At 40.9% G+C, this 27,663-nt stretch overlaps 1 long non-coding RNA gene across 1 annotated transcript; it reads left to right on the top strand.

Moving 5' to 3' along the window:
• The first annotated feature begins 19 nt into the window (after positions 1-19).
• LOC114471147 (uncharacterized) lies at positions 20-27,663 on the top strand. Its single transcript, XR_003674947.1, has 3 exons — positions 20-102; positions 25,010-25,111; positions 27,615-27,663. It is a non-coding gene; the product is annotated as an uncharacterized LOC114471147 (long non-coding RNA).

The raw sequence follows: 27,663 nt of genomic DNA, 5'->3' as shown, positions 1-27,663 counted from the left end.
TCTTTTCTTTCTCTGTAACTGGAGAAGAAGAAGAACACGGAGCTTCATTCTGAGTCTGAGCCTGGTTTAACGGTCAAAGTTCACCTTCCGTCAGGACTGAAGGTAAAAACACTCCTTTCATGGTTTTACTGAAAGCCTCTGATGGTTTCACACCGGTTTTAGAGCGCATTGAGGCTGATGTGGAGCTTTCAGAGCACTTTTCTCTCATGCTAACGTTAGCGTCCTGTCTGTGTTCATCCTGTTATTGTTTAGACTCTGTGATGATGAAGATACAGTCATTGCTAAAGTTCCTGTAGTTTATCATACGCAGCTGGAGCAGATCATCACATTATTCACTATTAAATATGAGCTAGAAACTACCGCCACGTGGTTAGCCTTTAGCCCGCTAGCTAGTAGAGCAGTACATCACCAGCTACATCACGATACGATGTCGATATGTTTGGATGACGATACGATGTTTGCTGATATCACAAAGTCTGTCACGATACGATTTTTATTCGATTCACAAGCCTGTGATTGATATGACGTGATATTATATTCATATCTCACACAATCATTACATGTTTATTAACTCCATAAAAACTACTGAAATATGATTTGACCATTTTATTTCTAAGGCATTAAATAAACAGTATAAACACCATTCTGTAACATTTAACAAATAATAGACTTTGAAATGTGATAAAAAAGTATCTATTAAATTACTACGGTGTAATACTTTATTAATAATAATAATAATATGGATTTAAACTGTAACCAGATGGGAAAAAGTGTCACTGGCATGTTATTAATATTATTTTAACATGTTAATGATGCCACACTGTTATAACTAAGTATAAAAACATATTTTAAGGGGCATAATGAAAACTGTTGTATAGATGCACCGAATATTCGGCCGAATATTGCAAAAAAAAGCAACATTTGGCCTTTGGTTTAGTGAGTTAAAAACAAGGCCAAATAGTAGAGTGGGATCAACCGATAAGGGTTTTTTTTAGGGCTGATATTGATTTTTTTTTTCCATCAGCCTTAGCTGATGACAGATACGGCTCCCTCAATTTACATCATAAAAATTACACAATCATGACAACAAATTCTACAACTCTCATTTTAAAAAAAAGGAACATTTATTGAATTTAATAAAGATGAGGTAGAACGGCACCAAGTAAAACATATTTAACAAATAATAAAAACAGGTGATGTAGAACAAGAACAAGTAAAAATAGTGTGAGACATTTAATGAAATATTATGAAAGAACTGTGTGTCCTTATCCTGAAAATAGCTTTGACAAAAGTTGGTCTGACTGAAGATTAGGGATGTAACGATTAATCGTAAGGCAGTTAAAAATCGATTCATAGGTATCACGGTTGATATTGATTTTCTGAAAATTGAATCACAGTACTTTTTTTAAACAGCAGAGGGATATATATATATATATCATCCTTCTCTTGTCTAAATGCTGAGGTGGAGGGCGGAATCTGCTACTACTTTCTTATGTTCATAAATGATTCATTACCCCTTTAGCACAGAAAGAATATCTGTAATACTACGTGAATATCTGTAAAAGTCACGTTTTTCTATTAGCTCTGTCTGCTAGCATAGCATTTCTTCTTCACTGCACATAATATCTGCAAGCCAACCACTAGGTTACCAGCGCCCTCTGCTGGTCCAAACAAATATCTGACTTAAATAGGGGCAATGACTTTTTTTTTTTTTTTAAAGTCTAATTATTCAGACACAAAATACATTTTCAGCTGCACTTTTAAAAAGAAAAAGAACTGTTATGCAGTTTTGCATTGTTTATTATAGAACCAGAATTTAAATTATTAAGCTTCTTCTTCATTTGTATTATTCCTTTATTTATTTCATTCAAGATTTATTTTTAGTTAAATTGCATTGTTTTGAATAGTTTATCAAGGGATTCATTTGACAATGAAAAATAAAAGAAAAATAGTACAGTATTTTCTAGGTTTTTTTCTCAAAAAAAATAAAAGAATATTTTTCAGTCATCATTTGTCTACAGTCCCACTTTGTAAAATAAATCGTGAGAGAATTGTATCGTGAACTCAGTATCGTGAATCGAATCGTATCGGGAGTTGAGTGAATCGTTACATCCCTACTGAAGATATATTTTATTAACAGGATTATTGAGTATAAATATATATAATTATAGTATTAAACACAAAAAGAAACCATGAATAATAGTCCATTCCAACATAACCTCAGAACATAAATTAACAGAGGAAAGTAACGTGATGTCAGATGTGCATTAAGCAACAAACTGTTCTAGTTCCTTTTCTAAATTACATTAACAAGAATACATATTCAAACAAGTAGTAAACTGCTTCTAAAAGTTAAAAACTTCTCAGCGCTGAAGGAGAAGCAGAGAGAGAAAGAAACACACACACACACACCAAACCTCCAGCAGCTGCTCGTTAACTACAGCTGCAACACGACACGTGGACCCACAGAACAATGCTAAGTTAAACAGTTAAAAGATGCTTTGAAAGTTTAAACACTGCCTGGGATTGAAGAGCTTGCTTCACGCTCTGCTAGTGGGGGGAGGGGCTCTGCTCTCTGCAGCCTCTGCTCCAGCAACACGAGCAGCTGCTCTGTTAATACAGTAGATTGGCGAACGCGGCAGCGCGCATCAGCCAATGCGTAAAACATGCAAAAATCGGCTGATGAATCGGTCAATCACTAATTTTGAGTCTGAAAAATGTTGCTGCAGATCCAGAGCAGCAGCTCCTCCATTCCATACACAACCACAGCCAGACTCTCTCCTCTCCACTTACCGCTCTCCGTCGGCCTCTGAATCAGGCTAAAGTGATGTTTATCACTGTAGCTAAACCATTATAAAGTGATTTTTTTCATCATACCTCCCCTTTAATGCACTTTAGCTTTTTTTGGAATGCATGTTTTGTTTTATTTGAAGGCCTAATATAAATGAAAAACTTTGTTGTGCTTTTTATGAAAAGCAATGGCTACTGGAATATTTAAAAAAAAAAAAAGTCAGAATATTCAATTAACATTTACTTTAAAAAAAAAAAAAAAAGTCTAAAAATGTATTCTAGGCTATTTATGCACTTAACCGCATTCGGTATTCGGCCAAGCGTTTTTTATTTTATTCGGATTCGGCCTCAAATGTTCATTTTGGTGCATCCCTAGTTTTTGGAGCATTTTCTGTTTTTCGCTACAATTTTTTTATGTTATCTTGCTCTTGTTTTGTGTCATTTTGTACACCTACTTTAGGGGCCGCATTACATTAGACCGGGGGCCGCATTTGGCCCCCGAGCTGCCAGTTGGCTATGTCTGTGCTAGTACATGTTGTATTAATTAGGAAACGCACCTACAATTATGTCAAATGTATTAAGCGATTGAGTGTATTTGGAGAATCACAACAGAATTATTAACTTTAAATTCAGAAATGGCAATAAAATATTTTTTTTTAATATTGTACTTAATATTTTGCTAGTTTTAGGTACTTTTATATCATATCGTATATGTATATATACTGTATGTGATTACATCATTGGAATCAGTTTATTTAAAATGATCTTATACAAACTGTATTGTTTTGATGTCATGTGTCTTAACACACTATGCATTGTATCAATTTTTTTTTTTTTTTTTTTTTTTTTTACCTTGTCTGCACATGCTGTTGAAGGTTAACACTACAAGAAGTGCAATCTTTTAACAGCAATGCATATTTTATTATTGCAATTAAAGAAATTAATTTATTTCATTGCATAATTGTGACCATCACCAGCCCTCCCTAGGGAAGGGTAAATACTTTATTAAAGGGAGGATGTAAAAAAGAGAGGGCAGTGTTAAACCAGGGTGAGGGGGGCGGGGGGGGGGGGGGAAGTTAACAGGGAGGAGGGATACAAGATAGGAAAACGAATGGGTGGGGAATAGTCAATAAGTTTCAAGTGATGCGATGTGAAATTGTGGTTGTGTATATTGTGCTTATTGTTGTGTTGTCAAGCCAGTCTGGTGACCAGTGTGCGGCTTAGGAATAATGGTGGTGGCTGTGAACAGAGGAGGAAGTGAGTGGAAATTCCATAAAACAGGTATTTGGGAACAACGTGTCTATGGTTGAGCCCAGTATGAGTGTTATCCCACAGCCCGAGGCCAGTGTGTCCATGACAAATGTAATTCCAAGAACCGCTACTGCAAAACCCATGAGCCGCCCCCGGGCCCGAAGAAGCAGTCAGGCCAGCAGAAAGAGCGGGAAATCTAGGGGCCCCCGGCGACCACCCCACGGCCAAGCAGCCCCCCGAACGCCCCCAAGATCCCAAGCCGAGAGGCAGCCATTGCCCCCCCATACACACCGGAGAAGGCCCCAAGGAGCCAAGGACCCAGCGCACCACGCCACCGATCCAACCCCCAGCCCCCCACCCCCCCACCACCACCCACACCCCCGCGCCCAGCCCCCCGAGGGGAGGGCCCAGAGAACTCCCTGCCCGAGACCCCAGCGGAGGAGCCGAAGCCCACGCCCAGCAGACGACCAGAGCCACGCCGAACGGGCAGCCGGCGGGCACCCGCCGGCGAGCCCAGAGCCAGCAGGGACCCGACCCCAGGCCAGGAGGACCCGGAATGGACGCAGCACCAGGAGCAGCCCGCCCAGGGCGGACGACCACACCCCAAGCCGCATAAGGCACCAGGGGGCCGCTGGGAGTCCCCCCACCGGTCCCCAGGCGCCCCAACCTAGCCCCCCCGGGCGCCCCAGATCGCCCTTTGCTGATGCCGCCTGCGCCACGAGCTTCAGTTCTTTAAAGCCAGGGCCCCCTCCAGAGGCCAAGCCAGACCGCCCCGCCGGGATGTGGCCCCCTATTCTGGCCCTGACACCCTGCCTCACGGGGGATTGCCCAAGCAGGGGCCGCACCAGAAGGTGTGCAAGGGCGCGGCACGCGCCACCCGCCCCGGAAGACCCCCGCCAGGACCGGCCCGGCCAGCCAGCCAAGCACCCCGGGCCCCAGGAGCACCCCCCGGGACCAGGACCCCCCAAGGGCAAGCCCCCGGGCCAAGCCCCCAGGGGACGCGCCCCCCACCCCGGCCCAGGACCCGGCCACAGCCCAGCAGGACCGCACAGCCCCAGACGGCACAAGGCCAGCAGCCCAGGGCCCGCTGCCCCCGGACAGCGCAAGCCACGGGGCAGCGCCCCCCACCGGCCCGCGAGCAACCGGCGACCCCCACCGCGGGGACGGAGGCACCCCAACGGCACACATCCAGCGCGGGACAGCAGCCCCCAGCCAAAGATGCCCCGGACCCACCCACCAGTCCGCAGATGGCAGGACATACCCACCAGGCGGCCGAATGCAGCCTCAACCACCGGAACAGCTAGCGCCGCCCCCCCAGTAAACAGCATCATCCCGAGGCGCCAAACAACCCTGCCCCAACCCCGGTGAGGACACCAGCACCCCCCCAGCACACCCACCCCCCAAACCGGCGAGGCAGGCCGCCCCGGGCCCGCACACCGCCGGGCCCGCCCCCAAGGCCACCAGGAGACGAAACAAGCACCAAGCCACACCCAAGGGGGAGAGGCACCCCCGCGCCCCACCAGGCCGACACCGCCCGGAAAGACCCCGCAAGGAGAGACCCCGGCAAAGCCCCCCCGAGACCCACCGCCACGCCCGACCGCACCATCCTGATGTACTTTTACTCTATGCAGTGGCCCAGCCACCAACAGAGGGGCCAGGCCCCCACCGGAGAGGCCCAAATATGTGTACCAACCCACCACCCTGTTATGGTGCCTCTCCATTCCCCAATGGAGAGGCACTTCCCGATCCCCTGTGTGAATGTGTGTGTTTGGTGAATGTATGGGGTGTAATTAAAAGAAGGGGGATGGAGGGGAGCGGTGCTCCCCATCCAGCCTCTGTGGATTTATGTGTATGTGGTGTAATAGGCTGGAGGGTGTAAATGATGATACACCCTCCGGGGGGTGTCATGTTGAGATGTGATTAAAATTGGAGGGATTAGTAGGGCAACTAGAGGTGGGAGTGCCGCCCCCACGCCACTACATGGTAACACAGGTGGCGGCCCCCTCCACTCCCAGCCCCACCATCCAGCCCCCCAAGGGTTGGGTATGGGTGTGTGGTGCATTTTGTGAGTGAGCCAGACCAGCTGGGAGTGGGGTGAAGTGAACATGTAGGAGGCCTGTCCGGTGTGAGCCGGGCCCGTCCGCATGGCGGGCCACGCGAGAGGGTAGATGGCGCAGACGGGCAAGTGGCACTGCAGGCCCCGGAGCAGCACAGCCGGAGCCCCCCCCCCCCACGGCACCCCCCAGACCGCGCCGGCCCCGCGGAGCACGGCGACACCCCCCACCCCCGGGCACAGCCAGGCACCAGCCCCATCCCCCGGTGCCCCAGGGGGCGACCCCCGCCGCCCGCCGGCCCGGAGCAACGCCACCCCGCCGCCAAGGGAAGCGGCCGAGCAGGGGGGAGGCCCGTGCCCACCCGGCGCCACGATACAACACTCTCCACCGGGAGGCAGCCCCGGCCCCCCCGACGAGAGAGGACGCCATCCACCGCCAAGCAGGGCCATCCCGCCAGCCACGGACCGGCAAGCCAGAGTACCGAAGCACCCCCAGCCCGGAACCGCCCCCCCACACCAACGGCGCCAATAGAGCCCCCCCCCCCCCCACGGAGGCGATCCCCGACGACCCACGCACCGGCACGAGACACCCCCGGACGACAGCGGGCCCGAGGCCACCAGCCCCGCCCCGCCCAAAGCTGCGCAGCGCCGCCACGAGCTGCGGCCGGTCCCCGGGCAGATGGCAGGAGAGCACTCCCCCGGACACGTAGACCAAGGATCCACCCCCGGGGCACCCCCGCCCCGGAATCGCACCCACGGCGCCCGGTGCACCCAGCCAGCAGACCAGCCAATCCCGACACGGATCCACCAGGCCAAGAACCACGCGCTGCGCCCCCGCACACCCACCCAATACGACCCCCGGGGAGGCCCCATAGCACCCCCCACCCCACCCCTCTAGCCGTAACGGCCACACCCCGGCCATTGCGGTCATACAAAAAGCCCCGGAGGGTGCCCCGTCTGGCTCGTCGCGCAAGCGACATCCATGGCAGAGGTGCGCCCCAGGGAGCCAAGCCGAGGACCCGCAAGGGCCGACGGAGCAACCCACAGCCACACCCCGCCACCCAGCGACCCAGGAGGCAATCGCCGACCCCCGGGCAGCAGCCACCCCCAAAGCCACTCCCACCCCGGATCCCCCTGGACCGGAGCCAAGGACCCCACCACCCCCAGGCCCCCCAACGAGACCACCCCCCAGCCAACCAACCCGGCACAGCACCGCCCGGCCCCCAGGCGGGAGCCATAGCCCCCCCACCAGTGCCCCAGGCCAACGAGAGCCCCCCAAACCCAACCCAACAGGATGGCGGGCGCAAGAGCAAAGGAGGAGGAGGGGGGAGGACGAGACAGGGGGACAGGGAGCAAGGGGAAGGAGCGGCAGGGGAGCACGCAGGGCCCCAGCCCCAGAGACCAACCAGATGCGCATGCAAGGGGCAACAGCGCCAAATCAAACAGCCCCGGGACCTCGTGAACACCCAGAAGGAATGCACACCCGTGCTGAGGCAACAAGGCACCCTGGCAACCTACCCCAGCCATCCTGGCCAAGACCACCCCAGAGGCCCAAGGCGGCCCAGGCCTACAGCTGGGCTAGTGCGTTAGTAAAGAGTGGTGCTGGCAGTCGCTTGCAGGCTAGATCATCAGGCTTTTAAAAATTTAGATTTAATGCAATTAAAAAAGGAGTCCAACGCTCCTCAAAGCACGTTATTTTTTTTTGTTTTCTGAGAGCAGACATCTTTTCCATGGAAATAAATTCTGTGTGGAGATTTTGCCATTGGTTTATGTTTAAGGATTTTTTGTCTTTCCAATTTAGTAATATTGTTTTTTTGCTATGGCTAGTGCCGCAAGGATTGATTGTGATTGGTTTGCTGGAGGTTGAAGCATTGTCAGGTCTCCAATCAAACAAAGATTTGGAGATAAAGGAATCCTGCAGTCCAAAATGGAGGACAGTTTTTCAGTGATTAGAATCCAAAAGTGTTGCACTGGGGAGCAAAGCCATAAGGTATGTAGATAGGAATCTGCTGTATTCTGGGTGCACTGAGAGCAGATGTCTGTTGCTGAGAAGCCCATTTTATGCATTTTCTGTTGGGTAATGTGGGATCTGTGGAGGACCTTGTATTGAATTAGCTGAAGGTTTGTGTTTTTTGTCATCTTAAAAGTATTACAATAAATTTCTGCCCAGAAATCAGTGCTCGGGGTGATTGAGAGTTCGGCCTCCCACTTCGCGATTGGTAAGTAATTACAGTTAGTGTTCGAGAGAGCTCTGTATATTTTTGAGAGTTTTTTTGATTTTGTTGAGATTTTTTTCATATATATGGCCAGTTCTGGAGGTTGTAAAGTAGTTAAGTCTAGTGGAGTAGTTTTCTTTATTGTCTCTGTTACTTGTAAGTACTGTAGAAAGTTACTTTTATTTATATCGAATGCTTTGGTTAGATTGTTATATGACCTGATCTTGTCATTTTCAAAAAGGTCTTGGAGATGAGTGATTCCACTCTCTTCCCATGTCTTCAGATAGAGTGGTGTTTTTTTATTTTTAAAGTCGGGGTTGTGCCAGATTGGAGACAGCATGCTAGTTTTTAATTGAACATTTGTAATGTCCAGGGCTTTCCACCATGCAGTCAGTGTGGAGGCAATTAGTGGGTTTTTAAAGCAGTTGTGATGTTTGAGGGTCGCAGTGATAAAAGGGAGATCAGAGAGTTTAATGTGTTTGCAGTCTAACTGTTCTATTTCTAGCCAGGTGTTGTAGTATTCTTTTGGTTTTAGCCATTCTGTTAAATATAGTATTTGGTTTGCTAAGTAATAATGCATGAAATTAGGGGCTTCTAAACCACCCTCGTCTTTGTTTTTTTGAAGGGTTGAAAGGCTTATTTTAGGTTTTTTTTATTTCTAGTATAGAATTTTGTAGTTGCAGAATCTAATCTTTGAAACCGTTGTTTTGGTGGTTTCAGTGGTATCGTTGAGAACAGGTAGTTTATTTTTGGTAAGATTTTCATTTTAACTGAGGCTATCCTGCCAAGTAGTGAGATGGGGAGATTGTTCCATCTCCGCAGATCTTCTGTGACTTTGTCCAACATCGGATCATGATTTAGTTTAATTAATTCATTTAAGTTTGGTGATATATTTAAGCCTAGATATTTAATTGTATTTGTGGTGGAGGGGTGTTGTGGATTTTGGTTTGCAGGATTCCATGAGTTTTTTGTCAAAGGGAGGATTGATGATTTTGTCCAGTTAATGGAATAGTCTGATAATTTAGAGAAGCTGTTTATTAGATTAAATACTTCCTCCAAAGAGGATTGTGGTTCTTCCAAATAGAGTAAGATGTCATCTGCGTAAAGATTAATTTTGTGTTCTGAGATGGATGAGTGGATTCCTTTAATAACAGAGTTCTGATGAACAGCTGCTGCGAGAGGTTCAACGAATATTGCAAAAAGCAAAGGTGAGAGTGGGCAGCCTTGTCTGGTTCCCCTCTGCAGTGTGAAGCTTTGGGATGTTATTTTGTTTGTGGTTACTGAGGCCTTAGGTTTAGAGTATAGGGTGGAGATCCATTGTATGAATGATTCTCCGAAGCCAAATTTGCCAAGGACAGTTAGGAGGAACGACCAGTTGACTCTATCAAATGCTTTTTCTGCATCGAGTGACAAGATTATTGTTTTCTTTTTAGAGTTCTGTGCCATGTTGATCACATTAAACAGTCTTCTCACATTGTCTGTGGAGTGTCTATTTTTAATAAATCCTGTCTGGTCTTGGTATATAATTGACTGTACGACTTTCTCTAACCTGGATGTGAGTGCTTTGGAAATAATTTTTAAGTCTGTGTTAATAAGTGAGATGGGACGGTAACTTGAGGGTAACATGGGGTTTTTGTCTGGTTTAAGTAACAATTTAATGTTTGCTGTATTCATGTGACCTCCTACATAACCTTTATTTTTGATCTCTGTTACTACTCTGAAAAATAGTGGAGCCAGCATTGACCAGAAATGTTTTAGGAATTCAGCAGGGAACCCATCTGGACCTGGTGCTTTGCCTGTTGACATGCTGTCTAAAGCATTTTGTAATTCTTGTAAGGTTAATGGTGAGTCTAAGGTGGTTTTCTGATCTATAGTGAGCTGTGGTAGGTTTAGTTTATTGAGAAAGGTTTTAATATCTTCAGTGTCAGGGTTTAAATTTGATGAGTATAAGTTTTGATAATAATCACGAAAAATGTTATTAATGTCCTGAGGTAAGTTTAAAGTTTGACCTGCGTTATCAGAAATTGCTGCTATAAAGGAATTTTCTTTATTGTGTTTAAGCTGATTTGCTAAGTATTTGCCTGATTTATTATTGTAGTCAAAGTTTTGGTATCGTAATTGTTGCAAAATGAAGTCGTTTTTTTTTTAGATAAGATGATATCCAGATTAAGTTTTGTATTTTGAAGTTTTTCCCATAAAAGTTCAGAAGGGTTAGCTGCGTATTCTTCCGTAAGTTTCTTAATTTTTTCTTCAAGTGTTTTTTCTGCTATCTGTTCCTGTTTTTTCTTAAATGAAGAGTATGATATAATCTTCCCTCTAATGACAGCCTTGCCAGTTTCCCAGAGTAAGGACGGTGATATTTCCGGGGAGTCGTTTGTCAATAGAAAGTCCTCCCATTCTTTTCTTATTATTTTTCCAAATTCACTGTCATTAAGTAATGAGGTGTTAAAGCGCCATAGAGAGGATACTTTCTGAATAGAGTCACACTGCAGGGTGAGGGATATTGGGGCATGATCGCTAATAATTATAGGATGTATTTTAGAGGACATCTTATGTACGATGGAATTATTTGAAAGAAAAAAATAAATTCTGGAGAAGGATTTATGCACGGGGGAGAAGAAGGTATATTCTTTTTTAGTTGGGTTATTCAGTCTCCATACATCTCCTATTCCACGATCTTCCATGTAATCCATTAATACTTTAGCAGATCGAGATGGTTTTGTATTTGAGCACTTACTAGATCTGTCCAATGATGTGTTGAGCGCCAGATTGAAGTCACCTCCGATGATTAAAGATGAGTCAGCAGAAAGGTCTGAAAGCTCTGAGAAAATTCTATGGAAGAAATCAGGGTCATCATTATTGGGGGCATAGAGATTTAGAATTGTGAAACATTTATTATAGATTACTACTTTGATAATAATATATCTACCCTCTGGGTCTATGACGGAGCTGATTATGTTAACGGGTAACCTTTTGTTGAGAAGAACCGAGACTCCTCTTTGTCTGGAATTGAAACATGAGTTATATATCTTATTAAAATTTGAATCTGTCAGGGATTTTTCTTCTGATTTAAGTAAGTGAGTTTCTTGAAAGAAAACAATGTCTGCATTTAATCTTGATACATAGTCAAATATCTTAATCTTTTTAGCCTGCGAGCGAATGCCACGCACATTCCAAGAAGTTACTGTAAACTGATACATAGAATGAGGTGAATGTTAGTCCATACAGGTGTAAGCATATCTGAGAATCTGTGAGCATTTGTGCACAACTGTGTTATAAAAGGCTTGGATGCAAGAAAAAAAGAAGAGGAGACACACTTATCATGCGATAACACCACGTGGTAAATGACTGGATCAAAAAGGTTAGTGAAAAGCACAAACATACAACAACAACAATAACAACAACAACAACAGGTATCAAAAGAGTAAAAGGAGCAAGGGGTAATTATAGGAGGTGGGGGGTGTTGTGGGTGTTGAGTGAATGTGAAAGAAAAAAAAAGAGTGAGGGGTGGGAGAAGAAAGAGTTGACATGACGGTAAAGAGTGTCCTGTGAGAGAGTACGTGCCGAAAAGTGTTTACCAAAATCTAAGCTAATATGTAGCATACATACAAACATACATACATACACACACGTGTCCATATATACACCTATCCGTGTTTTTTTTCATTTTATTTTTTATTTTTATTTTTTTTTTTATTTTGGTGTTATTATTTTTATGTATTTATTTATTTTAATTGTTATTATTTTTTTTTTTTTGGAATTATCATTATTTTATTTTTTATTTTTTTCCTCTATTTTTATATATATTACATACATATACATACATACACACACACACAGACATATATACATACACATACTTTTTTTTTTTTTAATTATATTTATAGATATATATACACACACACACAAACATATACATACACACACGTACAGCACATATATTTATTTTAACTTTAAAATAATGCTACCCTAACTTCACCTTAAGTGGAGAATTATCCTTTGAATGTTAACTCACATATCACCTATTTTTTTTTTTCTTTTTTTTACATTTTTTATTTATTTATTTATTATTATTTCATTATTATTTTTGGATTTGTCTTTCTCAGTAGAGCCAGGGGGTGATGTTTAAGTCCCTAAACAGTTGGCCATCTATGTAAAGCTTGTCTACGACCAGTTTGGAATTTTTGCCTTTCTGTCGGTTTTCCTTAAAGATAGGATACAGGGTTTTTCGACGTTCGTTTATTTCCCGAGGGAATTGATCGTTCATGCCGAATTGCGTACCTTTAAGTTCCCGACCTTTACTTTTTACCTGGATTTTCTGTTGAAAGTGCTCAAATTTGGCAATGATGGGACGTGGCTGGTTACCTCTACGTGGTCCGAGGCGATGGACACGGTGAAATGTGATGTTTTTCACGGTTTCTGCCGGGATTTTAAGCGCAGACGACATGAAGTCTTTCAGCAGAGCATCTGGGTCATCGTTGGGGGTTTCTGGAATACCTGAGAATATTACGTTGTCTCTCATACTGCGAGATTGGATATCCAGGACTGACTCTTTAAGAAACTTGTTTTCGTTCTTCAGCTCTTTTACCTCGGAGCTCACCGCGGATAAAGCCGAATGGATATCATGGTTGTCTTTTTGTAAGTCCTGGATTTGTTGATAGGCAAATTCCAGGCTGACTTTCATTTCCTGAACGTCTCGGTGCAGTAAGTCGAGCACATCCAGCCTCTTAATTATGGTTTGTAGGAGTTCCGTGTGGGATTCTACCTCGAGGTCTGACGTATCGGTAGCCGAATCGTTTTTTCGGCGCTTGGCCAACTTACCTGATGTACTGGCTTTCTGTCCGGTCTCCATCACGTACTCAGCGTAATATCTATCGATGAAATCCTCGAGGTCCTCCACTCTGGCTGGTTGGGGGGCGCGTGGTCGGCTCTCGTCGGTGGTGTTGATTTAACAGTAAAAATCGTTAATATGTGCATGTAAGCAGGATCGGTAAACTAGTCTCGGCGGCGAGCCGCCATGTTGAATTTTCACAGATTGTCACGTGACTCTCAGAACATCTCGCGTGGCTTACCTCGCGTAACTTACCTCGCCTGTCAGCGCCCGCATTGTATCAATTTTTGAATGGAATCGTGAGACACCCACATATTTACATCCCTAATGCAACGGTGAATGTGTAGAGTATAAACACCAATGTGCTCCTTTGGAGAGCACGTGGTCCGCTATGAACAGAGCCAGACATAATGAGTCGTTCACTGAGCGCGCTCAGCGATAGAGCGTACACGCTCATCAGAACCAGCATGGAGGGACCAGAACTGATGGACTATGATACCAGGACAGATGTTCAGCTGTGGTTCTCCCAGAGCAGAGGTCTGCAACCTGTGGTTCTGGAGCCTTATGTGGCCCTTTGACTCTTATGCAATGGCTTTAAAAAAAACTATTGAAATGCTTTGTGTGGCAAGAAATTAGTAATTATCATGTGTTGATCACATGTCACGTGTTATCAAATTCAAGTTACTTTTTGTAGCCTTTCAAATAGGGATGGGCGTTATGGACTAAAAAAATTATCACAATCATTTCTGGTATTTTTCACGATGATGATAAACATCACGATAAATAAAAAAACTATCAATAAATAAAACAATTCCCAACTTAAAGTGTAAACAGGTTCCTTACAAACACAAATACAATATCTGCTGACTCATCGAGCTCATGAGATGATATTTTATGGAATATATCAGTGCATGTTAGGGATGTAACAATTCACTCAACTCCCGATACGATTCTCTCACGATTTATTTTACAAAATGGGACTGTAGACAAACTTTCTTTTGGGAAAAATACTGTATTATTTTCCTTTTATATTTCATTGTCAAAAGAATCCCTTGATAAACTATTCAAAACAATGCAATTTAACTAAAAATAAATCTTGAATAAAATAAATAAAGGAATAATAGAAATGAAAATGAAGCCTATTAATGTAAATTCTGGTTCTATAATAAAAAAATGCAAAACTGCATAATAGTTCTTTTTCTTTTTAAAAGTGCAACTGAAAATGTATTTTGTGCCTTAACAATTGGACTTTAAAAAAAAAAAACATGATTACACTGATTTACATCATATTTGTTTGGACCAGCAGAGGGCGCTGGTAACGCAGTGGTCGGTTGGCATGCAGAAATTCTTGCAGTGAAGAAGAGAAGCTATGCTAGCAGACAGAGCTAATAGAAAAACGTGACTTTTACAGATATTCAAGTAATATTACAGATATTCTTTCGGTGCTAAAGGGGTAAAGAATCATTTATTAACATATTTAAGAGTAGAAGGCGGCCAGAAAGAAAGTATTAGCAGACTCCACCTGCCGCCTACACTTGTACACTTGCCCTCTGCTGGTTAAAAAAAGTACTGCGATTCAATTTTCAGAAAATCGATATCAACCGTGATACCTATGAATCAATTTTTAACTGCCTTACGATTAATCGTTACATCCCTAGTGCATGTGGATCACTCTATTAGTGTATTCTATGTAATTCATTTATTTCCTCACTTAAAATGAAATTATTTTCTAAAAAAAAGCACAAATAACTCATCAGTGTTTTTACTGCTGCTGAATCTTGTTTCATTTATCTCGAGTTACATAAAGTTATGATTGATAAATAACTCTGATTTCCTATAATTAAACCAGATCAAGCTGATGATGTAATCATTCAGTATATTTATTTGTAATAATCTCAATAGTTACATTAGTCTAATGGGACCAGCTTTGTCTGTGAACACGTGAAATATTAAAAAATATTACGTTTCACAAATAGGGACAAATTAATAGTGACATTAATATTATGATAACATTTATGTCAACGTTAATCTGATCAGAACTTAATCAATAAACCTGATCAGATTCAGTAAACCATTGATCCCTGAGAGTAAATCAGGTGACATTAATGCTGTTCATCTTTATATGAAATATAAATAATTAAAAAGGGGAAGTCAGAATAATACATGACACTATAACTTATATCTACCTTATAATTGTGTGTATTTTATTTTTGACATACGTTTTTGTTTAATTGTGAGTTTTTTTTATTTATTATTATTTATTTTGTTTCCTCACAGGAGTTAAAAACTAATATTTTCTTTAAAAAATGAAAAATATTTCTAAAAAAACGGAATTTATAAATTAAAGTGGATAAAACGGATTTTGAAAAAAATAAAAAGGAATTTTTGAAAAAAATTAAACAGATTTTATAGGGCCCTACTTACAGTATATGGAGTGGTTAGCATTAGCTTTTAGCCCAGTCTATGTGTCGGTAGGTTAGCTTAGCATAGTTATCTTTAGTTGAGTTTCCAGTTCATAATCGTTGCTACAGGTTCATCTCTGTCCCTGTGTTTGTAGAACTTAGGGTGGATCTGATGGAGGAACTAGGATTGGTTCACTTTGTTGATGTTTATCTGGTTTTAACCAAGTAGTGGTTCATGATGTATCACAGCACGGCAGTTTCAGGTAGCCGTGACGATCACGCGTCTGTGTGTGTGAGAGCTGGGGGCCGGAGGAGTGGTGCACACCGCGGCCGTGGAGGCTTTGCTGCGTAGCTCCTGTAAACAGAGTTCTGCTCCAGAGAATAATAAGTTGACAACAAACAGGAGCAGTTTTATTCTGTGGAACAAGGTTTTATGGCCATTCTTTCCTAGGGATGTAACGATTCACTCAACTCCCGATACGATTCGATTCACGATACTGGTTTCACGATACGATTCTCTCACGATTTTTTCATTTACAAAATGGGTCTGTAGACAAATTTTTTTTTGGGAAAAAAACTAGAAAATACTGTATTATTTTCCTTTTATTTTTCATTGTCAAAAGAATTCCTTGATAAACTATTCAAAACAATGCAATTTAACTAAAAATAAATCTTGAATTAAATAAATAAAGGAGTAATACAAATGAAAATGAAGCCTATTAATTTAAATTCTTGTTCTATAATAAACAATGCAGAACTGCATAATAGTTCTTTTTCTTTTAAAAGTGCAACTGAAAATGTATTTTGTGCCTTACCAATTGGACTTTAAAAAAAAAAAAAAACCGTCATTGCACTGATTTACGTCATATTTGTTTGGACCAGCAGAGGGCGCTGGTAACCCAGTGGTCGGTTGGCATGCAGATATCTTGCAGTGAAGAAGAGAAGCTATGCTAGCAGACAGAGCTAATAGAAAAGCGTGACTTTTACAGATATTCAAGTAATATTACAGATATTCTTTCGGTGCTAAAGGTGGAATGAATCATTTATTAACATATTTAAGAGTAGAAGGCAGCCAGAAAGAAAGTATTAGCAGACTCCGCCCACCGCCTACACTTGTGGATAAAAAAGTACTGCGATTCAATTGTCAGAAAATCGATATCAACCGTGATACCTGTGAATCGATTTTTAACTGCCTTACGATTAATCGTTACATCCCTAATATTTCCTAAATTGAGGGACAAATGGTCTGTGGCCCTCGCTTATTTCTGCCATGGGAATTTATTGTTTATATTGTGGGAAGACATATTCTTACCGGTGAGAATATTTTTGATGATAAATCATAAACAATAAAACATTCCTACTCCACATAGCTTTAACCTAAATATAAACTTGAAGAATCACTCTCCATGACTATTTTTGTTCATAAATGACTCTTAACCGTTTTTAAACAATCTGTGGAGGTAAACTCAGCATCCTTCCTTTACAGTGACGAAAAATGACTGTTTCAGTTATATCACTGGCTGCTGTGCAAAAAGACACAGCCCTCTGTCTCCAAATCCTCTCTTCTGATTGGTCAATCACACACCTGGGGGAGCGGGAAGGGGAGTGGCCATTTCTACGAGCCTGAATCAGTTTTGCAACGTCTCGCAGAATGTGTTGCAAAACTCAAGCAGCTCAGATTCACACGAGAAAAGTAGTTTGTGTTTGTGTATCAGTAGATTGGAGAAGTTATAACTGGAGAGTTGTGGTTGTAAACCATCATTTATGCAAGTAATTAAAAAAACATGTGAATAAATGTTGGATTACAAGTTTGCAGCTGTAATTTTATGTGTAAATATCAGTCTCTAAATTTTTTCCATAATTTGTGACATTAAATTTTAGGGGTGGGAATCTTTAGACACCTCACGATTCGCTTACGATTCAAGGGGCTTTGATTCGATTCTAAATCGATTATTAATGTATTTTGATGCATTTTTTATTCACAAAATATCTGTTGTATTCACTGTGTCCACGCACTGTATAAAAATATATATCATTTGTAGTTAGAAAAAAAGAGATACATTACCATTCATTAACCTTTATTACACTAATGGAAGAAGTATGAACTGAAAATGTACAAGTTTTTGAAGCAAAGGTAGTAGCAGCCTTCCTTGTAACATAACTAAAAATAACGTATGACATTAGCTTCCAGTCGTTAGAGATAAAGTGCGTGGTTATAAGATGTCCACGCATCACATGTCCTACCCACTTTCTGCAGCGATGCTATGACTTCTGTTTTGGTTGGTTGTAAAGCTTCGGGATGGTCGTATCAGTAACGTACCGTAGAGAAGAGATGGTATATCGAGGCTCCAAAGTATGCGAACGAACGAAAGCCCTGGTTTTCCACGACCGAGTAAGAACGTAAATCCTTAGCAATAAATGTTGCAATGGACTTGTTAATCCACTTTACCTTTTCTGAAGAGGGTGGAAGCTTTGTTGTGACTTGTTCGATTGTTCTCTGGTGAGCCACAGCAGCAGCTGACTTTGACTCCTCCTCCGGGTGAAAGCGTGCTATAGGGCTTCTCATGTGTGTTGTGTTCCCAAAGTACTTCATTTTAGTGTAACAGAGCTTACATGCAGCGTTGCTCTTGTCCAGTTCATTTCCACCATGGACATTGAAGAAAAATCAGATTTTAAGCTGCACGGGGCTGGTCTTAACTCCTTCACATCCATGCTTCCTGTTGTGGTGCTCTCTTTAAAGTATTCCTCTGGAAACGCGCTTCACGCCACAGATCCTTGGCCTTTTTGTTCAGACTTTTAAACGGCCTCTAAAATATAGATTTTTGATTACTGGAAATTAAAGAATCGATTCAGAATCGTCCACCTCCGAATCTCGATGCATCTAAGAAACGATTTTTTCTCCCACCTCTATTAAATTTATTTCACTTGTGTGGGTTTTTTTATACACAAGCTCACATCACATTCTACAAGCTCTCACATTTTACAACATATCTACCTTCATAGTTGGCTCCACATTCAGGAAGTGGCAGTGGGGCATTACTGGTCAGTGACGACATAGTGCTGTGTACAAATTGGGGTGGCAGCAGGGGTTGCAAGGCTTTGTTGTCACGTGGTATTTGTGATGGTATGTGTATAAAATCAGCTTTAACAGAATCACGTACAGAATCACGGATTCGACCAATGAAAACAGAAATATACAGAATCAACATGAAACGCCTTCACCGTGAGGCATTTTTATGGGGAAATGTTCCGGGGAGCGCTCATTAGGTGCACCGCTCTCCACCTTCCTGTCAACATCTCATCAGAGCTACAGAAGATCTGTGGATAAAGTTGTTTGTTGTTGTGGACTAGACCATCGATACCAGGGATTGTAGAGTCTGAAACATTGTAGATTAATGATATATTTTATTATTCTTTAACTCAAATTTGCAAAATAAAAATTGTTTTTATTTACACATTTGATTAAAAGGATTTTTTTCCAGCCCTATGATGACATCATTCCAGACCATAATGATTAAAGAAAAACAAATCAGAATCAGAATCAGAATCAGAAATGTTTTATTTGCCATGTACAGTTTTGAGGACAGTACAAGGAATTTGACTTGGTGGTTGGTGCACAAAACAAGCAACAAAAAGAAATAAAAGAAATAAAAACAACACAACAAAGAACAACCCAGCAACAATAATAATAATAATAATGATAAATATAAAGGATGAGGGATAAATAAAGGATAGATAGAGAATAAAGGATAAATAGGATAAATATAAATATATATATACAGTGCAGCAGGTATCAAGCTGGTGGAGGTGGTGATCGGGTGGGGGGGTTCAGTGGGTGACTTGGGGTGTGTTCATGTGGATGGTGGCAGAGGGAAAGAAGCTGTTTTTGTGTCTGGAGGTTCTGGTCCTGATGGACCTAAACCTCCTACCAGAAGGGAGAGATTGAAACAGTTTATGACCGGGGTGGGAGGGGTCGGCCACAATCTTTCCTGCACGCCTCAAAATCCTGGAGGCGTACAGGTCCTGGAGGGAGGGCAGATTGCAGCCGATGACCTTCTCTGCAGAGTGGATGATACGCTGCAGTCTGGCCTTGTCCTTGGCCGTAGCTGCAGGTACCAGATGGTGATGGAGGAGCAGAGGATGGACTGGATGATGGAGCTGTAGAAGTTCACCATCATCTTTGTTGGCAGACTGAACTTCTTCAGCTGCCGCAGAAAGTACATCCTCTGCTGAGCTTTTTTGATAAGGGAGCTGATGTTCAGCTCCCACTTGAGGTCCTGAGTGATGATGGTCCCCAGGAAGCAGAAGTACTCTACAGAGCTCACTGTACAGTCTCCCAGGGTGAGGGGGGTGAGGGGGGCTGGGTTCTTCCTGAAGTCTGCTATCATCTCCACTATCTTTAAAGCATTGAGCTCCAGGTTGTTCTGGCTGCACCAGGACACCAGCCTATTACATGCACTAGTGTATGTAATAATTGACAGTATTTGAAGCTATAGTTATCATTAACCTACAATGTTTAAGACTCTACAATGTGTGTTTTTATGGTAATAAATGGTAAATAATAAAATCTAAATATTTACCAATTTATTTACTTAATACGGTTTGTATTTTTACAACATTTATTTCTTCAACATAAAAACTAGGGATGCACCAAAATGAAAATTTGTGGCCGAAGCCAAATATAATATAAACGCTTGGCATAATACCAAATATTTAATGCGGTTGTTAAGATTTTCACTATTTTTTTAATAGTGCATGAATACCCTAGAATAATTTTTTAGATGTGTTTTTTACAAAGTAAATGTTTATTGAATATTATGACATTTTTTAAATATTCCAGTAGCCTTTGCTTTTCAAAAACAACACAACAAAGTTTTTTATTTATATTATCCCTTCAAATAAAACAAAATATGCATTCCAAAAAAAACTAAAGTGCATTAAAGTGGAGGTATGATGAAATAAATCACTTTCTAATGGTTTATCTACAGTGATAAACATCATTCAGAGGAACAAAGTGTAAAAAGTTCTGTAGATCATACAATTTTGTTGCACAGATTGTAAACATGGGTTGGACTAAATGAAAAAATAATGCAGCACATTCGACTAAACCATGACAAGATGGAGGTGATTGTCTTTGGTAACAAGGAAAAGAGGACTGCTGTCAGCAAGTATCTGAGTCTGGATCTTTAGAAGATAAAGACCAAGTCAAAAACCTTGGTGTTCTGATTGACTCAGATCTGACATTCAGCATCAGATCAAATCTATCACAAAAACATCTTCTACCACCTAAAGAACATCTCCAGAGTGAAAGGTTTAATGACTCAGAAAGATCAGGAGAAACTGGTCCATGCTTTTATCTCCAGCAGACTGGACTATTGTAATGGTCTTCATCAAACATCTACAGCTGGTTCAGAACGCTGCAGCTCAGGTCTGAACCAGAACAAAGAGGTCAGAACACATTACACTGGCTCCCAGTCAGCCTCAGAGGAGACTGTAAAGTTCTGCTGCTGGTTATAAATGTGTGAATGGGTTTGGTCCAGAATACATCAGTGAGATGTTAGTCAGGTATGAACCCAGCAGGTCTCTGAGATCTATGGACACAGGTCAGATAGTGGAGCCCAGAGCTCACAGTAACCATGGTGATGCTGTGTTTAGTTGTTATGCTGCAAAGAAGTGGAACAAACTGTAGCAGAGCTGAAGTCAGCATCACATGTGAACATTTTTAAATCAAAGTTAAAGGAACTTTTTTCTCTACTGTGTATGATTGAGAGAGATTTATGGTCATGTTGATGATGTCATGTGTTTGTTGATGATTTGAATTGATTTTACTAATGATTTTTATTTATTTTTTTATTTATTTATTCAGTTTATTTCCGACATGGTTGCATTCACAGACTTTTTTTTTGTACATGCCAAAATTTTACTGATTTTAAATGTTCTTATTGATTTTAAACAATTGAATGTTTTATCATGTAAAGCACATTGAGTTGCCTTGTGTATGAAATGCGCTATACAAATAAATTTGCCTTGCCTTTACACACATCAGCTGTAGTGGTGCAATGGATCATCATTGATCCGTGATCAGCACAGATCTCTCTCCACGGTTCGATGCGCATTGGTTGACGAAAAAAAAAAAACTTTTAGTAATAAATCGTGCATTAGTAATGCCCTGATAAAGCTTGTTCCGTGTCTGTGTGTGTGTCTCTGTGTGTCTCTGTGCACGCTCGCATATGCAAGTATATTTTCAGTGTGTGCGAGTGAAAGTTTTTATCTGGTCGCATCTGTGTGAGTGCGTATAAAGGGCCTTATTAAATCCTTTTTATTTTTTTCAAAATCCGTTTTTTCCACTTTGATTTTTTAAATTCAGTTTTTTTTGTGATGAAACAAAATAAATAATAATAAAAGAAAAAAATTCATAATTAAACAAAAATGTCTAATAAAATGCACACAATTAAAAGGTAGATATAAATTGTAGTGTCATGGATTATTTTGATTTCTCTTTTTTAATTATTTATATGTCATATAAAGATGTATGAGAACAGCATTAATGTCACCTGATTTCCTCTCAGGGATCAATGATTTACTGAATCTGATCAGGGTTATTAATTAAGTTCTGATCAGCTTAGTTTAAATAAACCTAATTTAAATTATCTTCTGTGTAATCTGGAATTTGACGTTGACTAGATGTTGCACTTTGTTACTTTTGTCCCCCATAGTCAGGAATAAAGTAACACCATACAATACACTGAGGATAAAAAACAAAAGAAAACAAAACATCTTTTTTAGGAAAACAACAAAACAAAACAATGTTCTGGCTAATACGCCGTGCACTCTTTAAATAGAAAAAATATTACATTTTTCATTGCTTAGTAGCTAGCTGACTGTGAATGTGTATTTTTGAGCTAAGTCTCTCTGAAGCATAATACACCTAATTCAGGGGTGGCCAATCCTGGTCCTCATGGGCCACTATCCAGCATGTTTTAGATGTTTCCCTCTTCCAACACACCTGATTCAAATGATGAACTCATCATCAAGCTCTGCAGAAGCCTGATAACGAACCTGGTCATTTTAATCAGGTGTGTTGGAAACATCTAAAACATGCTGGATTGTGGCCCTTGAGGACCAGGACTGGGGACCTCGGACCTAATTGATGGTCAGTTATAAGATCACTCACTAAAAGAGATTTAGACGAAAGCGATATATTTAATAGTTAACGTTTTTTTCATTGTTTTGTGTTCCGTTTGCAGTTTTAATTTTAATGAGATTTTTTTTGGTTAACTCCTCAATTGTGGGCTTTAGTTTGTATTGCATGTCAGGGCTCTACACTGACCTTTTTTCTTAACGGGGGTGGGGGGCACAGCATAGCCACACATGCTGATGAATAGTTGACTTAACTGGCGTACTGTATGAAGTAAAGATTGACAATTACTTCATATATTTGCTAAATGTTTTCAGGTTTTAGTGACAATATTAAGTTTTTCTGCAACAATCAGTGGCTGAAATAGTAGGTAATTTATTTTATATCATTTTAAAAGAAGACGTAACATTATTTTTTTTTAAATGACATTAAATCATAACAACAGGTTACATGTCTTCTGTTTTTTTTATTTTACAGAAATGCTGTACTTGAATTAAGTTAACAGTAACATAACCAACTTATCATCTGCATTGTTTCACCATGAATTAAATTGAGAGGGTCCAGCTCTGATAGTGGGGTCTCCTAACCCTCTTCCCCTGGTCAGGGGTCTGTAACCTTTACTCTACAAGGAACCATTGAACCTCATCTCACCTGGATTAAAGTCCTCCTGGAGCCATAAATACCTTCTCTATGAAGACAATACAGTGTATTACATTATATACAGTTAGAATTATATAGAATAATGTTTGATTTGATTTGATTAATATTGATCATGTAAATAGAAACTTAAAAATAGTTTAAAGTAAATAAAACAGTATCTTCATCTTCAAATTCTTACACATCTCAGTTTACATGAACACAATGTTTATAAAGTAGATTTTTATAGTTAATGTATATGAAAGTCTACAAAAAGTAACATGAATATAATAACACATGATCAAGTGATCAACACATGCTAATTACTCATTTCTTACCACACATAAAACATACATATTTAACCTGTACATTGGTGGTTAAATGAATCTGTTCTCACACAATTAAAATCTGTATTTTCTTCCAGAAATAGTGTTTTTGTTGGTTTAGTTTCTTACCAGGGATTTAAAACTTAAGGTTAGTCACAGGTGGAGGAAAGTTGATGGTCTGTAGATGTTGTAGGAATGTGCTGAGTCATTGTACAACCTGATTTATTTTAGGTTAATAAATTGTTATATCTTCATTTTATTTGTCATTAATCATTAATAATCTCTGTAAAAAATACATTTATTTCAATAGTTTTTTTTAAAGGTAATTGGAGCCATTGCAAAAGAGTCAAAGGATCACATTAGGCCCCAGAACCACAGGTTGCAGACCCCTGCTCTCGGAGAACCACAGCTGAACATCTGTCCTGGTATCATAGTCCATCAGTTCTGGTCCCTCCATGATGATTCTGATGAGTGTGTATGCTCTATTGCTGAGCTCAGCACGTGAACGTGTACTCAGTGAACGGCTTGTTATGTCTGGCTCTGTTCATGGATCACACACACTCCAAAGGAGCACGTTGGTGTTTATAGTCGGCACATTCACCGATGCTTTACCTGCAGCATAGGAGAGAGAGACTCTGAAATATACTCACATATTTGACCAATTTGGTCTCAGTCTGGAGCTCTGTATTTACACATTAAAAAAAGCTACAATATCTGCTGACTCATCGAGGTCATGGGCTGATATTTTATGGAACATGTTTGTGCATATTGGTCACTGCATTAGTGTTACTGTATATAATTTATTTATTTCCATTCATAATGCAACTATTTTCTAAAATTTTTTTTTAAAAAAGCAAAAATAATTACAATAGTGTTTTTATTGCTGCTGAATGTATTGTATTTTATATCTGATAATGAGTTACATAAAGTTATGGTTGATAAATAACTATTTCCTATAATTAAAGTAGATCAGATGATTTAATCATTAATTACTGAGAGCATTACTAATGGCATATTCTGGTGTAATAATCATAATATTTACATTAGTCTAATGGGACCAGCTTTGTCTGTGAACACGTAAAATATAATAAAACATATTGTGTTTTACATGTTAGGATGGATGAATAGTGTTAGTTTTATGTTAATATTTATTTAACTCAAAGTCAAACTGTTTCCACTAAAGACCTTCATTTAGAAATCCATGGGAATTTAAATTCTTCAGCCACAAAATCCAAGCATTTTCCTCCACATCATGTGATCTCTGAACAAACTGATCCTTTTAGTCCATTTCAAAGTGATAACAGTGCAAAGGATGGATGAATATTTCTAGATCCTTCATGTTCATTCTGTCTCTTCCATCCTTCAGGTGGAGATGATTCCATGCTGATGTTGTAGGTGAATGGAGGCATCTGAAGGAGGATTGTGGAACCACTCAGCCATGACAGCAAACATGGACTCCTCAGAAAAGGTGAGAAATTAGTGAATTAAAGTCTTTCAGCAAAACCAGTGTTGAACCAGTGAAGGACACCTTTAAAGCTGAACATCAGCTGGACTTCTGGTGGAACATGTGACCTTCAACTGCTCAATGACACAGACAGGAAGTACAACAACAGGTCAGCTGTCACATGATGAGCCCTGATAGGAAATGTCAGCTTTTACACACATAGGTGTCTATAAAAGGTCAGGCTCCGCCCATACGGTGCCTATAATACGTTTAGGCTCCGCCCATATGGTGCCTATAAAAGGTCAGGCTCTGCCCATATGGTGCCTATATTACGGTGGCTATAAAAGGTCAGGCTCCGCCCATACGATGCCTATAATACGTTTAGGCTCCACCCATATGGTGCCTATAAAAGGTCAGGCTCCGCCCATACGGTGCCCATAAAAGGTCAGGCTCTAAAATACTTAGACTTAGCTTGGTTGCTAGCCCCGCTCAGCATCTTTGCTGCTGCTTACGTCTCCTCCACTGGCAGACACCACTGGTATATGGCTCTGCTGCTCCACAGGCCGTAGGGTGTAGCCGACGTAGCAATCCCAAGCTACGTAGTAGGTCCACAGTTGCCACATCTACCAGACTATAATGGTTTAATTTACCTAAATCTAATCTAAATCTTGTCTGGAGGTGAAATACTATTTTAGAGTAATTACGCTGCTGGTTCACTGAGAAATTATTAGAACTGACTGAGTTATCTGCTGTTTAATATTCATTGCTAACGCTAGCCTCTGCAGCCGACAGGCGCGTCACCAAATACCCATGCATAAGGCAATATACCGAGGCTGGCAAACTTAGTGAGTCCATTTTCATTTACCTTCCGGTTAATTGATTTATTGATTATCGGCCCAGGCCTAGTCCCACAGTGTTTACTGGTTGGTGGTGCTGGGGTGAGTGAGACCGGGGGCACCGCAGCACCTCGTCCTCCCTCCCACCACAGCACCTCGTCTTCATGGGGGGTCCTGCCTATAGGTCTCGCTGGTCTCTGTAGATCCTCTCCCTCCAGAGTTTCACGTGCACCTTGTCCTCCAGCAGTGCCTGATAAGCCAATGTGCGTCTTTACGCATTAAGTGCGCTCCTTTTAATAACAGCTACAGGTGTTGCAGCCAATTGATCAGCAGTGTTGCACAATGATCATGTGATTTTGATTAATATTAATATTATAATGTAAAACTGTATTTGTAGGTGTGTATGTCACTCACTCTCTGGGACGTCAGTATAATTTTTTCTTCCTTTCTTTTTGTAAATATATCCTTAATATATGAAATGTGTTGTGAAATGTGCAATGTTGGATTATTTCACACATACAGTATCTATTTCACAGAGTTGTCTTTAATTTCATCCTCCTGTTGGGGGCGGAGTTTCCTGTTTCTCATGATTTTGTGCGTACGGCAGAGTCAGAGCTGATGTGGAGGTGCACACTAGGGCTGAACGATTTTGGAAAATGATCTGATTCTGATTTTTATTGCGATTTAATATGCGATTATATTTTCAAGGGCCAATCAATCTGTCAATCAATCAATCTGTTTCATAATAAACTATTTCAGATCTATTTAAATAAATATAAAATATACATTTTAAAGCACAGATTACAACAATAAAGCAAAAAAATCTGTGACTTTACCTCTCAGCATATCTAACTTCATGTTTCATGTGGACAGCATGTCTTAAACTCTCTGAACTTAACAAAACAGGACAAGAAATTTTTTTTACAACCTTTGCGATTTAAAAATTGCGTTTTATGATATTGCGATAATATCGCAAATGCAATTAATTGTTCAGCTCTAGTGCGCACTTTATCTCGCCAGGTATTTTTTTAATAAGTCCCAAACGTTGCTTATATGTGGCGTATGCTTTATTTTATAAGTACGCAGTGTTTATAACTAAGGCCCCAGATCAACGTGTTCTCACTGTGTGACATCATTGATCTGACTTTTTAGCAGCATTAGCCTCTGTTACTGCCTTTAACTGAGCTTATCTCATACAGAACACTAGTCTGACTCTTATTGTGAAAAGACTTCCTACTGTGGTGTTTATTTGGACATCAAAGGAACAGCTACAGTTACAAGTAGCAACTTGCAACACAATCAGAAGGTCATCAGTTAGACAGGTTACCATTTAAAGCACAACTTGTCTGTTTGATCCTTTTCAACAAACCAATCTGAGATTCTCCTCATATTTTCTCCTCATCATTTAATAAGATGTAAATAAGCTTCAAATCCCTTCATTTGATCAGAGACAAGTGCTAATGTCCATCCCTGCTACTGAGCTGTGGAGGCAGTGATGCTTTGGTCAATGTTCTTCTGGTAAACTTTGGTTCCTGACGTCCATGTGGATGTTCTGTTGAAGTTGATCTCCTACTGAAGCCTAATGCTATGTCTGATCCATCTTTAACAGCCACTGTTCTTTCTAGGAACACATTTAGAAACAAATGTTTGTTTGGTTCCTTCTCTGTGTTTAATCTCTAACTGTTCTACAGGACTCTGGAAGCCAGAACAAAGTGACACCTCAACGTTCTCAGGACAACA

Source organism: Gouania willdenowi, chromosome 10 (assembly GCF_900634775.1).
Source record: "Gouania willdenowi chromosome 10, fGouWil2.1, whole genome shotgun sequence".
Classification (NCBI taxonomy): Eukaryota; Metazoa; Chordata; class Actinopteri; order Blenniiformes; family Gobiesocidae; genus Gouania; species Gouania willdenowi.
Note: the sequence above shows the minus strand (reverse complement) of the source record. Positions and strands in the feature narration are given on the sequence as shown.